Source organism: Pinus tabuliformis, chromosome 8 (genome assembly GCF_031772625.1).
Source record: "Pinus tabuliformis cultivar Carrire ecotype Pingquan chromosome 8, CPIR1, whole genome shotgun sequence".
NCBI classification, from domain to species: Eukaryota; Viridiplantae; Streptophyta; class Pinopsida; order Pinales; family Pinaceae; genus Pinus; species Pinus tabuliformis.
In genome coordinates, this window is record NC_142294.1 from 540231853 (window position 1) to 540245990 (window position 14138).

Genomic DNA, 14138 nt, shown 5'->3' on the forward strand with positions numbered 1-14138 from the left:
AGAGGGGCAACGATCCACCTGCTACACATCAACACAGAAGAGCCACGACGATCAACTTTCATCTCAAGTGAGCAAGGCACCAGCTAAATCGAGGGTTCACCTTTCTCTTGGATGGCTAAATGCACGTGCATGATACCAGTGGACTACTTTTTTTAGTAGATCTTATTATTTGTGTTCTTCTTATGTTTCGAGGATGAAACATGTTTAAGGGGGGTGGAATGTAGTATACATAGGGGGGATATTATGGGGTACAGAGGGAGGTACCCAAGGGAATAATGTAATAATGGGATGGGCCATAGTAATAAATAAAGTGGTTAACTTGTATCATGTAAGGGACCACAAGTAGTTAGCAATAATGTAATAAGCCCATGGTATTAGATAGATGGTATTGAGGGAACCATGGTAATGACCCATGGTATTGTATGTATGAGGCCTATATAGAGGCTAGAGACTCCCCATTGAGAGACGTCAAAGAATATTGTATGAACAAGCATATGGCTTGTGGAGTGTTCTCCTTCCTTAAGGAGTGAATATATGGTGTTTCCCTACCTTAAGGGTTTGATCAATAAAGAAGCATTTCTATCTATTTTTATCTTATTATTTCTAGTTATATTTGTATTTTCATATATTTTCAGGTCAGATCTATAACAAATCTTAAGACAAGTGTCACTTTTTCCTTGATTTTAGGCATGCGCATCATAAGCTATAAACTGACCAGATCTATATAATAGATACTCTTAGATCTCATTTTCACATTCGAATTTGGAGCTCTAGCCTTCCCAACAAGGTCAAGGAGATTTTGACTTAGTTTGCGTTGCTTTTTTGGATAAGTTTTGCGTGTCACTTTTTATTTATTTTGCTTTTATCAGTGTTATTTTTCCTATTTCTTGTCATAGTAGCTAGTGTTTTGAATGTTATTAGCTTGTACACATGTTTTTTTTCAGTTCGTTATTCACCTATTACAATTGTCGCATCAACTTCTTGTTTTTCCTACCAACAGTTGCCGATGTTGGGTCATTTTGTTCATGTATGTTTTTCCTTTTTCATGATTGTTTTTGGCCCATGTAATTGTAGAGATTCTGCAAATTCTCTACAAATCTACCTCTAAAATATATGTAGAAAATACGACTATATATTCAATTTTGTTTGATAAATAACAAATGACTCAGATCCACTTCTTGCTAATAAATTTGTAAGAGTATTATTTCGATTGATAACTCTTCGATAAAGTTCATTTAGATCTGACGAGGTAATAAGTCCACCTTCACCTAATTGAACGATTGGCCTCGGTTCGGGAGGAAGAACTGGTAATAGGCATAAGACCATCCATTTTGGTTCTATATTTGTTCGGAGAAAATGTTTAGCCAATTTCATGCGTCCAACCAGAAAATCCTTTCTTCTTCTAATTTTTTCATCCTCCCATCTATCCACAGTAGATTCTTGGTTCTCTTCCAATCTATTCCATTTCAATTCCACCAAGTTCTTCCATTCCATATGTGAACGATCTATAATCATTTGCAGATCCAGACCCATTAGTTGTTTCCCGATAGCATCTCCCCCAGTAGCTATTTCTCTCTCTTTAAATGTTCCAGAACCCCGAGGAAAGAGGTAATAAGGACGAGCAGAGAGGTAATGAGGAATAATCTCTCTCCAGGATTGAATCTCATAATCGAATGTACCCCGTGATCTCAATAAAGTTGGTTTGTTAGCTATGGGCCTAGCAAGAAAAAGGTTTGGATAGGTTATTCTAAGATTTCCCCCCCTTCAGGATCGGACGTGAAAGTTTCCTCTCATCCGGCTCAAGTAACTAAAAAAAAAGATGCAAAAACTCTTTTTCGCTCTGAAGAGAGATCGCTACTCTCTGCTCAAGTTCCAAGTGAAATTGAGTATTCCTTTATGTTATGATTCTACAACATAGATATGGAATTATTGAGCAGTCTCCTCCCTTTCGAACAATCCTTTTCTTCTTGAAAGACCTTCAATTAGGGATTTACTTGTCTTTATCTCGTTCCATTTGATCCTTTAGGTTCCTGCTTGCTTTGCTTTACTTCAATGGTTACAATACTATTGATCGAAGCATATGTGCGATGAATAGACTCCTATAGCCATATCTTCGGTCCGGAATACCTCTATTCAGGGCTAACCCAAATAAAAGAGAATGAATTTCAAATTCCATTATCTGAAAGAAGTGTTTTCACGAAGTTCAATTAGCAATTTGATACATAATATCTAAACCCTGGACTAATTCCTCTTTCTCAGCATCTTGAAAAGATGCTTATAATTCTGAGCTTCATGCTACTCCTCTGGAGGGTCATGTCAGAGCTAAAGGCATCCCAATGAGATTTAATAGGATGACAGTTCCTGATTACGGATCTGTATGATCGGAACTTGTGATCAAGTCACACATCGCAGTATACTGGACCTTCTAATTCTTTCCGAGTTTTAGCTAATAGATTCGCAATATAACTGGGAAGGCGTTTCAAATACCATACGTGAACCACCGGACATGCCAGTTTAATGTATCCCATTTGATATCTTCGAATTCGAGAATCAACGAATTCAACTCCACATTGTGTGCAAAATTTTGCATCTATCTTCTCATTTCCAATCCCTGGAGAATTTCCACAAGAACAAACTCTACTTTTGATAGGTCCAAAGATTCTTTCACAAAACGATCCATCTCTTTCTGGTTTATTAGTTTCATAATGTAGAGTATGAGGTTTAGTCACCTGTCCAACTATCTCACCATTAGGTAAAAAATTTTCGGACCAAGCACAAATATGTTCGGGAGAAGCTAATCCAATTCGAAGTTGTTGATGTTTATTCTGGTCAATCATAAAAGATAATTCGATAATGCAATATACCAAAGCAAAATACTAGAATCTACTTCTACGATCAAACTTGCAGAAGCTTAAAGATCGAGCTAAATCAGAGTTGAACACATATAACCATAAGAAGAAGAATCAATGCACATGAAACACAGAAAATACTCAGGGGAAAGCCTCAGCTAAAAACCCCACTATCTGTATTATCATACAAGATGGAAATACATTAGAATTACACAAAGCTTTAGCTCTCATAGCTATCCAATTCTCAGTACAATCCTCCTGGATGCTCACAGGAAAGAAAGGCTTCTCACAAACCTTCTCCTCTACCCTTCAAGCCTCCTATTTCCTTGCACAGTTACCTCTGGGATGATCTCCTTCACCCAGTGTAACACTGCTCTCACACACCACTCTAACACACTGTCAGAACTACGCAATCCTCAAGGAAACTTATTCTTTCTTCATGGATGAGTTTTCTTTATAGGAAAACTCATACAACTGATAGTAACCTGTCCCTGTCTTTAATCTCAATTGTGTCTTTGTCTGAATATACATGCATGAGTTATTTATGATAGAATCTTTAGTTATCTGGAGTACACTAGTTTGAAGCATGCATGCATTAACTGACTAAACTTACAATTAGTTCCTCAAAGTGTTTGGAAGTAATTTAACTGGACATAACTAAGTTAACTGAGCTAACTAATTACAACTCAAATACAACTCATCCTTATTTCCTTAATTAAAGGATAATATCCTTAATTTAAGGGACAATTGTTACATGACTTCACAAAGATGTCTAACTTGAATTTCTCCAACTAATTAATCCATAATGAATTAATTAATTAATTTTCAAGTAGCTGGTGAGACTAAATTCGAATTTAATTCACAATTTTAATTCAAGGACAAATTGAAATTGGAATATTCTAAATGCTATTTTTAGCATTTCTTGTTGCTATTCTCAACACTCTCTCTCAAAAAGAAAGGAATTCAACTCGATCCCGATCCTGAACCTCTGGAATGTTCTACATGCAACACTCTCTCTAGTGTTGTTGCTCCAGCAACTCCAGAAACAAGAAAACATCTAACCTGAATCAATGATGCATCTGTCATCAAAGTCTTTGACTACTATTGCCTCTGTCAACTGAACACTTTGATCTCTGACTACATCAATCCCACTGATTCCTGTTGCTACTATGTACTTTGGGCTCCTGTAGCAAGGTATGATCCATGAGATAAAACCTCTCAATGGACCCTGCCCGATTTCAGCCTTTTTGAGACTATCACTTCACATCACCCCACCTCACACCTGGAGGCATGGATACATGTTATCCCTCTGCTGACTTGGCTCGAAATTCCCCCCTACTGGAGGTCTTTGCATAAGTGGATGCCTCCACTCAGTCTCCTCTCAACATCTCCAATTGTGGCTCCTCCACAATTGCCTGAGACTTCTTCTGGGACTGCAAGTTGAGAGGTAATGTACTCTCCCTCTCAACCACCAAGTATCTAACATTTTCCTTGCTCAAGGCTTTGCATGCATCTTGAACCTCAAGAGCATACAGGTTCTATATCCGTGAACCGATCTGTTTCACCTGTCCTATGGTGACGTGTCTAAGGAAAACCTTTCCCTTATTGAAGACAACATCGTAGCCTTTGTCCTCCAACATCGCGATCGATACCAAATTCTTCTTCAGTCCAAGCACATACTTCACATCAGTTAAGGTGATAAGATCTCCGTGCTCCCTCTGAAAAACAATCGTGCGCACTCCTGAAACACTATACCTTTCATTGTCACCCATATCTATAAGTATCTTGAGGTCTTTCTCCTCCAAGTTACTGAATAAACTTTTATCATAGGTCATGTGGAATGAGGCTCCACTGTCAAGAAACCAGCCACAACCCATCATCAAAGGTACCATGCATGCAATGAGGGTGAAATCCAATTCAAACTAAGAGGCTAATGCCTCACCTTTCGATCCATCCATTCTTGGACTTCTTCGATGGGAAATTAGTCGCATAATGACCCATCTCGTGACAATTAAAGCATCTCACTTTAGATTTGTCACCCTTCTTCCCTCCACGAGAAGAATTTGATTTGGGATGAGAATCCTTCTCCTTCCCTTTCCTTGCCTTACTCGCTAAGGCCAGATTTTATTCATCCTCCTTGGATGAAGAACCATCTCGTGTGCTCCTCTTGATCTCCTCCTGCATGAGATCTGACCATAGTCATTCCCAATCCGGCAGTTTCTCCCTTTCATTCACAGAGTCCTAGTAGCTATGCCAGCTCTTTGGAAGACTGAGGAGAGCAAGGCTCACCATATCATCATCAGTAGTAGTTATTCTCACACTTCCAAGCTCATCTCTACAGGTGGTGAGGTTGTTTAGATATGTGGAAATAGTATCACCGTTCTCCATCTTGATTCTCCGAAGCTTATCCTTGAGCGCCAGTTTCCTTTAGTCGCTATTGTTCTGATATAGGTCCTTCAATGTCTTCCACATTGAAAACAGAGTCTCCTTCCCATGGAAACTCGAGAAAATACAGTCTCGAACTCCCTCAAGGATGATCTGTCTCACCCTCGCCACATACTTCTTCCATTCAGCCATCTCTTATGCATTAGCTGCAGCTGGCTTGGGGATTTCTTGATCAATGAAATACTTCAAACCATTGTCTTCTAATACCGCTTCCATGCGATCTTTCCGTGCTATGTAATTCAAGCTGCCATCCAAGGCATACTCGAGTCTCAAGCCATAGAACGCCATTGACCAACCTGAAGTATGACATGAATTTGATTTGTACCTACAACCAAGAACTTCAAACTTCGAATTTCCTTCTTTGTATACTTTTCACAGCTTTGATAACCTTTGCTCTGATACCATGTAGAAATTTTTCAAATTCTCTACAAATCTACCTCTGAGATCTATGTAGAAAATATGACTATAGATTAACTCGATAATGCAATATACCAAAGAAAAATACTATAATCTACTTCTACTATCAAACTTGCAGAAGCTTAAAGATCGAGTTGAATCAGAGCTGAACACATATAACCATAATAATAAGAATCAATGCACTTGAAACATAGAAAATACTTAGGGGAAAGCCTCAGCTAAAAACCCCACTATCTATATTATCATATAAGGTGGAAATACATCAGAATTACACAAAGCTTTAGCTCTCACAGCTATCTAGCTCTCAGTACAATCCTCCTGGATGCTCATAGGCAAACAATGCTTCTCATAAACCTTCTCCTCTGCTCTCCAAGCCTCCTATTTCCTTGCGCATTTACCTCTGGGATGATCTCCTTCACCCAGTGTAACATTGCTCTCACACACTACTCTAACACACTGTCAGAACTACGCAATCCTCAAGGAACCTTATTCCTTCTACATGGATGAGTTTCCTTTATAGGAAAACTCATGCATCTAATAGTAACCTGTCCCTGTCTTTAATCTCAACTGGGCCTTTGTCTGAATAGACATGCATGAGTTATTTCTGAGAGAATCTTCAGTTATCTGGAGTACACTAGTTTGTTGCATGCATGCATTAACTGGCTAAACTCACAATTAGTTCCTCAAACTATTTGGAACTAATTTAACTGGACATAATTCAGTTAACTGAGCTAACTAAGTACAACTCAAATACAACTCATCCTTATCTCCTTAATTAAGGGATAATCTACTTAATTTAATGGATAACTGTTGCATGACTTCACAAATACTTCTAACTTGAATTTCTCCAACTAATTAATCCATAATTAATTAATTAATTAGTTTTCAAGCAACTGCTGAGACTAAATTCGAATTTAATTCACAATTTTAATTCAAGGACAAATTGAAAGTGGAATATTTTGAATGCTATTTTTAGAATTTCTTGTTGCTATTCTCAACAATAATTCACTGATCTAACTTACCTTGAGGCCTATCTACATTCATTTCTGCCCCAACACTCAAATAAGAAGTTTTCCCCTCTCTTTCACAAGCAGATCGACACAATATTGATCAACTACTACCCCTTTCAACTGCGCAATTCACAAGCTCAAGGATCAATCCTCACCCTTGGCTTCTAATACTACACAATGCGCAGTGCTAGGCCTCAATCCTCAACCTTTGCCACTGAGACTACGCAATGTGCAATCTCTTCCCTCAGTCTGCCCAACTAAAACTAAGAATTGCACAATCTCAAGCCTCAAGCTCCTCCCTTGCCTACTGAGACTACTCAGTGCACATTTCATGAGCCCAACCTACCTCCCTGAGCCCAAAAATTGCGAAATCCTTCTCCCCAGTGAGTGTGTTGATACCTTAATCTTGATGAATGAATTTATTTTCTTGATCTGATTTGTCTTTGCCACGAGTGCATATTGTGATATAGAGACTGTAGGTTTTTGAGCTCATATCGCTTTTATTATTTGTTGTCATCATGCCTCCAAATAGATCAGCCTCAAAAGACACCACAGAGAGCATCATCGGTGAAGTAGTTGAGAGTACTCCAGTCACCATGCCTATTCGAGCTAACACACAACTCTTCATAGAAAAGGATTTAGATGTTACATGGCATACAATTAAGGATACATTCACAACTACCAATTACAAAGTAGATATGGAGGACAAACATGTATACATAAATGTCTAGAAGTCAGGCTTTCATAAAGTTGCATGTAGGTACCCAGTCTTCCCTTATGCATATATCATCAAGTGGATCCTACTGCACATATATATAAAGAGCATGATCCTCAGCGATGCCATTGGACAATGACTTTCCTCATACATGTCTCATGATTTTCAACTTATGTATCATTTTCCCTTTCCATAAGCGTACATGGATTCTCATTTGGTGGCATTATGACTAATGTGTTGCACTTGATGGCAACCTACTTGATGAGTTGTCTTTTGATGGAAGCCTACTTGATGAAGATGACAACAATGTGTGTATACATGTGACAGAGAGATTGGTCAAAGGCATAGCAGTTCATAGACAGAGGAATGATAAAGATGAAGTTCCACAACAAGATGTGTCTACATGTGACAAAGAGATTGGTCAAAGGCATAGCAATTCAGAGACAGAGGAATGATAAAGATGAAGTTCCAAGAAGTATATGCATGTTCTATGAAGCAAATCCATGTACACACGTGGGTATTAAGAAGAAAATGTGCATACATTTTTTGCACTATGGTATTCTAAATACCAAGGGTTTTCACCATGGTATTGACCCATAGTATTGAGCCCAGTAACAAATATTTGATCTCGTCAAAGAATACCATCGACATTAGTGTGGTGTTGACCTATGGTATTGGATAAGGGCTAAGCTATATAAGGAGATGATTATCAAAGTACTTGGGTGTGCAAGTAATGAAGATTTCATAGTTAGATCTAAAGCAAGTGTGCATGTAATGGGTTATTAATGAATAGTTTTATCTGAAACTAAATATGCACCCAGGAATTTGATGAAAAATCAGATACAATAGACCTGAAATGACTATATTGATAGTAGATTGGTTTGATCTGTGATATTTATATATGACGTGTGTTTTATTATGTATGTCGAGAGATGGATTTTTTTTCTAAAGATCTAATGAGAAACAAAGCTTTAAGTCATTATTTGTAGATATATATGCGGGTTTTATAACTTGAAAAGCATGTACATACGCTGGTTTGATGTTGGTAAGTCACGTACCTATTCAGATCTATACGTGGGTTTCATTCCTAAAAGATGCGTACACATGGGGAAACGATTTGTGGAAAGCACATATATAATTTAGGGTTTTCTGAATTAAATGTCCGATCAGTCTAATTAATCTTGTTGTGTTTCTAATATCTGTCTATGAAGTCTTACTTCATGACCATAGTTTAATAGTGATGTTTGAAATTGAATTGATTGATTGAAGAGTGATGATGTTGCTAGTTATATGTGATTGAAGATTTGTGACGGTTTTGTGATAGTTTTAGAATGATTCAGTTGTCCAGGGCTTAACACAGTGTGTGTTTCAGAATAGCAATGATTCAGTTTCAGGGTTCAGTGTTTTAAGATCTGTATGTAGGTATGCCTCATGGAAAGTGCGTATATACGTAGTTATGCTAAAGTAAAGTAGCATATAAATTCTAATATTTTATTGATCAGGGTTTTTAGTTGAATCAGTGAGTTGATGCAGTGTTTGGGTTTAGTATTGGTATTTTGTTTACAATAATTTGAATGCTTTGATTGTTTGAGAATAAGGTGATTGATTTGGGTCTTAGTTGGTTCAGTAATTGGTTGAATGAGTTGGTTCAATGATTGAGTGATTTGTTGCAGTAATCAATTTTAGTTTTGATATTTGGTATTAGGCTTAAATGATGGCAGTGGGTCAAGTCTGAAATTTTGATGAAAAGTGGACAACAAGTTGTGATGTTTTGTATCAAGTGGATCCAATATGAAAATTTATGAAACAAGGTCCACAAAAGTGTTGAGGGTTGGAGCCTTCAGTAAAGGATTCGAAGCTTCCTTCCAGTGGTAGCTAGTAAATCAGATCAGGGGGTAGGAGCTCCCTTCCAATGGGTGTCAATAAATGAGATCACGAGATTGCATCTCCCATCCAGTAAGTGCTAGAGAATGAGAGAAGGTTGTAGCCTTATGTAGGTGGGTGCTTGCGTGCTGGTATAAGTATGCATCAGTACAAGATTGTAAGAAGTTTTTCTTAATAATAAAAGAAGACAGAGACAACATCAGCGGTGGTTTTCTCCCACATTGGGTTTCCACCTAAAAATCATGGTGTTCATATGTGTTGCTTATGTGTGATGCTTTATTATGTTCTTATTGCACATTATTACTATATATCTAATGCTGATGAAGTACTAACATACCGGTTCAAGATAAATCTATGGAAAAACTAAGTTGACTGGATATACGCTAGTTGTCTTCATTAAAGTCACATATATACACACATTTCTTTCAGTAAAGTCGTGTATAGAAATAAGAGTAAGAAAAGAAAAAATTTAAGTGACTTTAAAACACTGATTCAACCCCCCCTCCCCCCCTCTCAGTGTTTTTCCAAACATCATTTTTATGCAGTCACCAGTTATTTGAGCACCAAGGATGTCATTAAAACTTGGGGAAATATCCATCCAAATTCTGTAATATCCCTTCCCTTAATAATACATAATAAATAATAATATAATAATATAATAATAAATAATAAATAATAATAAATAATAATAAAAAAAAAATACAAATAAATAATAATAATAAATAATAAATCACTTAATAATAAATAATAAAAATAATAAATCATAAATAATAAATGAATTTAAAAATATACAAGAAAATAAATAAAAATAATAAAAATAAAAATAGTAATAACTATACTAAAACTCTAAATAAGAATAAATAGAAATAAAACAAGAAAACTATCAAAAAGAAAGAAATAAAACAAGAAAGCTAAAAATCAAAAGAAAAGTAAAGAAATAAAACAAGAAAGCTAAAAATCAAAAGAAAGTTGCATGTAGACACATGGAGTGTGTGCATGTGGTTCCCCTTCCAATGTTGTTCTATTTAATAGATGGTGAGGAAGATGGGAGGCATTCCTGCATTCTATCATTCCGAGATTCTATCTTTCATTCTCTTGGGAGAATGGTATACTAAGACCTAGGAGTCACTGGCAGTAGTATGTTGATTGAGGGCTCGAGGGTGGCCAGTTGTAGCAAGATGTTGCACAATTGAGCCTATGGTTGGGTGGAGAGTCGTCCCCAAAACCTTGTTGCAGATAGCAGACTTCAACCGAAATCACAGATAAGTGCTCTACTCATAATTTTGAACTTGAAGTTAATTAGTTGAATTACATGTTGAATATAAATTACTTGAATAATTACATGTTTATTTTGAGCTGTTACAAATTCCTTTTAACACCTAGCAACAAATACAAGACCAAATCCCTTAGAAAGGTGTTCCAGTACCTTATTGCTTTATGCTATCAGATATATGGTCAGAAGAGTACTAAAACCTTCCCTGAAGGTTGGGTTTATTTGTTGCATTAGATTGTCAATGAGGGGAAAGTGTTCAATTGGTTGTATTTTTTGGCTCAACTTCTTAAGATCCATGTGACTAATGAAAAGAATCCTCCCAAAGGAAAACAAGCCAGATTCTATATGTTTGGATACCTGTTGGGTGGGATATGTGCTCATAATTATTTCCCTGGTATGAGTTGGTCTTGGACACCAAAATAACATGTTGTTCACATTTATTGCAAGTTTATTTCCGACAGTAGTTATAAAGGAGTCAAGGAGAAGTTGATTGATCATTTCCTCATAGTATTGTACTAGCCGATCTTTGAGGAAGAGTCACCTTGCATGTCTAATGAGGGATGAATGAAGTAGCAGAACTAGCCAACTGGTTTGCCTCACCTGATGGCACTTACCTCACGGTGTTCGGTTGTTAGAAGTCATCACATCTTTTATCGAGGTGTGCCACTGATAAATTGGTCATGCAGGAGATCGCTTACCATATTTCCATAGGCTTATCAACAATATTACAAAGGAAGAAGAAAACACCTTGGCCCACTCTTCCTTTGTATGTGGGATCATATGAAATTAAGAATATGAAGGTTGTAGAAAATGAAGGTACTAAGTTGGAGAAATTCATATTTGGCCTTATGGAGTACCACCCGTATGATCACAAAAGTGTTTGCAAGCAACATTGTGCAAAGATACATTTCAATTGGCCAAGCATGACCTATTCTATATTAGAGGAGGAAAATATTAAGAACTATTATAATGCCTCTAGTCCCCATGCACCAATTAGCCTTACAGGTCCATCGCATGTGAATCCAGAACATGAAGCTACTTTGGAAGTAGGGCCATCAATAAAGCGCAACCCAGTAAGCATAAAGTATAAAAGGAATGTTTCACATATTCCAACAGAGGAGAAAAACCGCAAATACAAAGTATATCTAGCTATCCTAAAAGTGGCTATGGCATTAGAGGGAAAGAGGAAACAGAAATGGAAAGAAGAGGAAGAGCAAAGATAGAAGGAAAAATAGAAGAAGAAAGAACAAGAGGAAAGGCAGATGAAAGAAGAATAAACGAGGAGAAAAGAAGAAGAATAAAAAATGTTGAAGTAAGATCAAGAAGAAGAGAAAAAATTACTATTATAAGAAGAAATCAAGCATCAACATGATAAAGAGCTTTCCTAAGAGATTGAAGACATGATAGTTATTCAGGACACAGAGGAAGAACCAGAGCAACAAAATCAGGATGTTGATCTTGTGCCTTGTACAAAACAAATCATCACTCAATCTCCCCCTCATCCCGCAGAAGGGAAAGCTTTGAATGATGAAGAGGAAATTGATCCTATTGATGAAGGTCCAATCATGGATATTTGCATCTTAACTTTCGATGAGCTTCAGAAGAAAATTGTGAAAGAAAAAAATAATCACTTTCCGGGTGACCTTACACATCTTGCTTTCATCAAGGAGAAGGTGATTGTAATGGACACTAAGAAGAATATTGAAGCTATTAGCGAAACCAACTTGGCCTTTGTAAGAGCTTCTAAGTCAACAAAAAAATATTTGATGGCCAAGAATAGACAAATGACAAATAAATTGGAAGTTGCAAGGCAATAGATTGAACAACTCCAAGTAGAGGTTAAGAAGGCAACTCCCACACATGTGTACTTAGAAGAGCTTCGAGAAGCTATACTTGATGAAGTATTAGCATTAGGAGAAACTATGACGAATATCTATGAGGATTTACTCACCATGCACAAAGCAGTTATCCCCTTGCATGACATGCATAAGAAATCAAGGGAGAATACAAAATCTCTGAGATTTTTTCACGTAGCTATCACCACAATGCATGAATGGGGAATGAAGCATAGAGGTGTGTCACCTAAGTTGGTTAAGAAAACAAGACAACAAGCTGAGTTGGAAAAGGCTAAGGACCGGATGCTTATACCAACATTTTCATAGCCAACATCTTGTCCTCTTATGCATGGTTGTACAATAGTGTGGATTCTTTGGTGAATTCTCATAAGATCCCTTCAATCGACACACTAACAGAAGAAAAAGGTAGAAATGTGGTTAGACATAATGTTGAAGAATAATTGGACCAGTTCAAGCATATTTCTACCAAAGGGGACCTGGGAGTCAATAGACCTGACATGCAGAAGTATATTAGCAACCCTACGAAGATCAACACCATGTTGTTCTTGTTAAAGAAGGAAACAAAAATTGGTTCCAAGAATGTATACCCAAATGTAATGGAGGCTAGAATCTACTTTCAACCTAATCCCATCGCAAAGTTTGAGGGAATCATCGCACAATACAAAGCTTGTCATCGCTATGTGACCAAAGATATACAAGTTGAAGCTGTTGAGCTAGAGTTTCCTCAAACTCAAGCTTGATATGTTGTTTTGTCTTATTAGGCTTGTTTTATTAGACTCTACCCAATTTTGTCTTATATGGGTATTTGTAATATTGTATTTGAAATAAATTTGTAAGTGGAAGTCCAAGTGTCAATTGTGGAATATGAAAGGTCATTAGTTAGAAAAAAGACAAAAGAAGTCAAAGAGTCATGAGGGAAGTCCAAAGGTCACAAAGGGAGATGGATAGTCATCTCATATGTTATAAATATACCCTCATAACTCATGTAAATGGATTTTGGCTTGGAATCGAGAGCTTGGGAGCATTTTTTAAAGCCTTGGCTTCTCTTGTGTAGCATAGAAGGATTATATTTCTTTTGATACAAAAGTGCTGGCTTCATGTTCCATTATTTTCGCTAGTGTCTCTTCAATTGTAAGTGTATGTGTGGAACTTTCACTTTTAGTAAAAGCTAGAAGAAGCACATCTTCATGCATATATCATGGATGCAGTGAGACTATTCTTGCTATGTTTGCAATATGTGTTATTTTATTTACACTAATGCTTATGAACTAATTTTTTTGCTTTAGTATGAATATTGTTGAATGCATGTTGTTATGTTATTTAGATCATGGTTATCTTGTGAACTAATTTGCAGGTTAACTTATGATTCTTCTTACAGCATGTGAGTCCCCTTTAAGCTAAGTACTATTACATGCTTCTAAGGGGCTCACTTTCTTTCCCTTTGATGTGATGGAACCCCTCATGCATTGCACTTGATAATTCATAAATTTCATACACTTGTTTCCGCCAAAGTCATGTACACATCATTCTATGTGTTTACTACATCCGAGGAAAACTATTAAAACCCACCACTTCGACAAGCAACCATATTCCGGTTGGGGATCCTACTTTGAACAGTGTGGGGTCTAATTGGGACTTCACATCGGGGAGAACCCCTATCTTGTTGGCAGCTTCTAGCACTGTCAACAA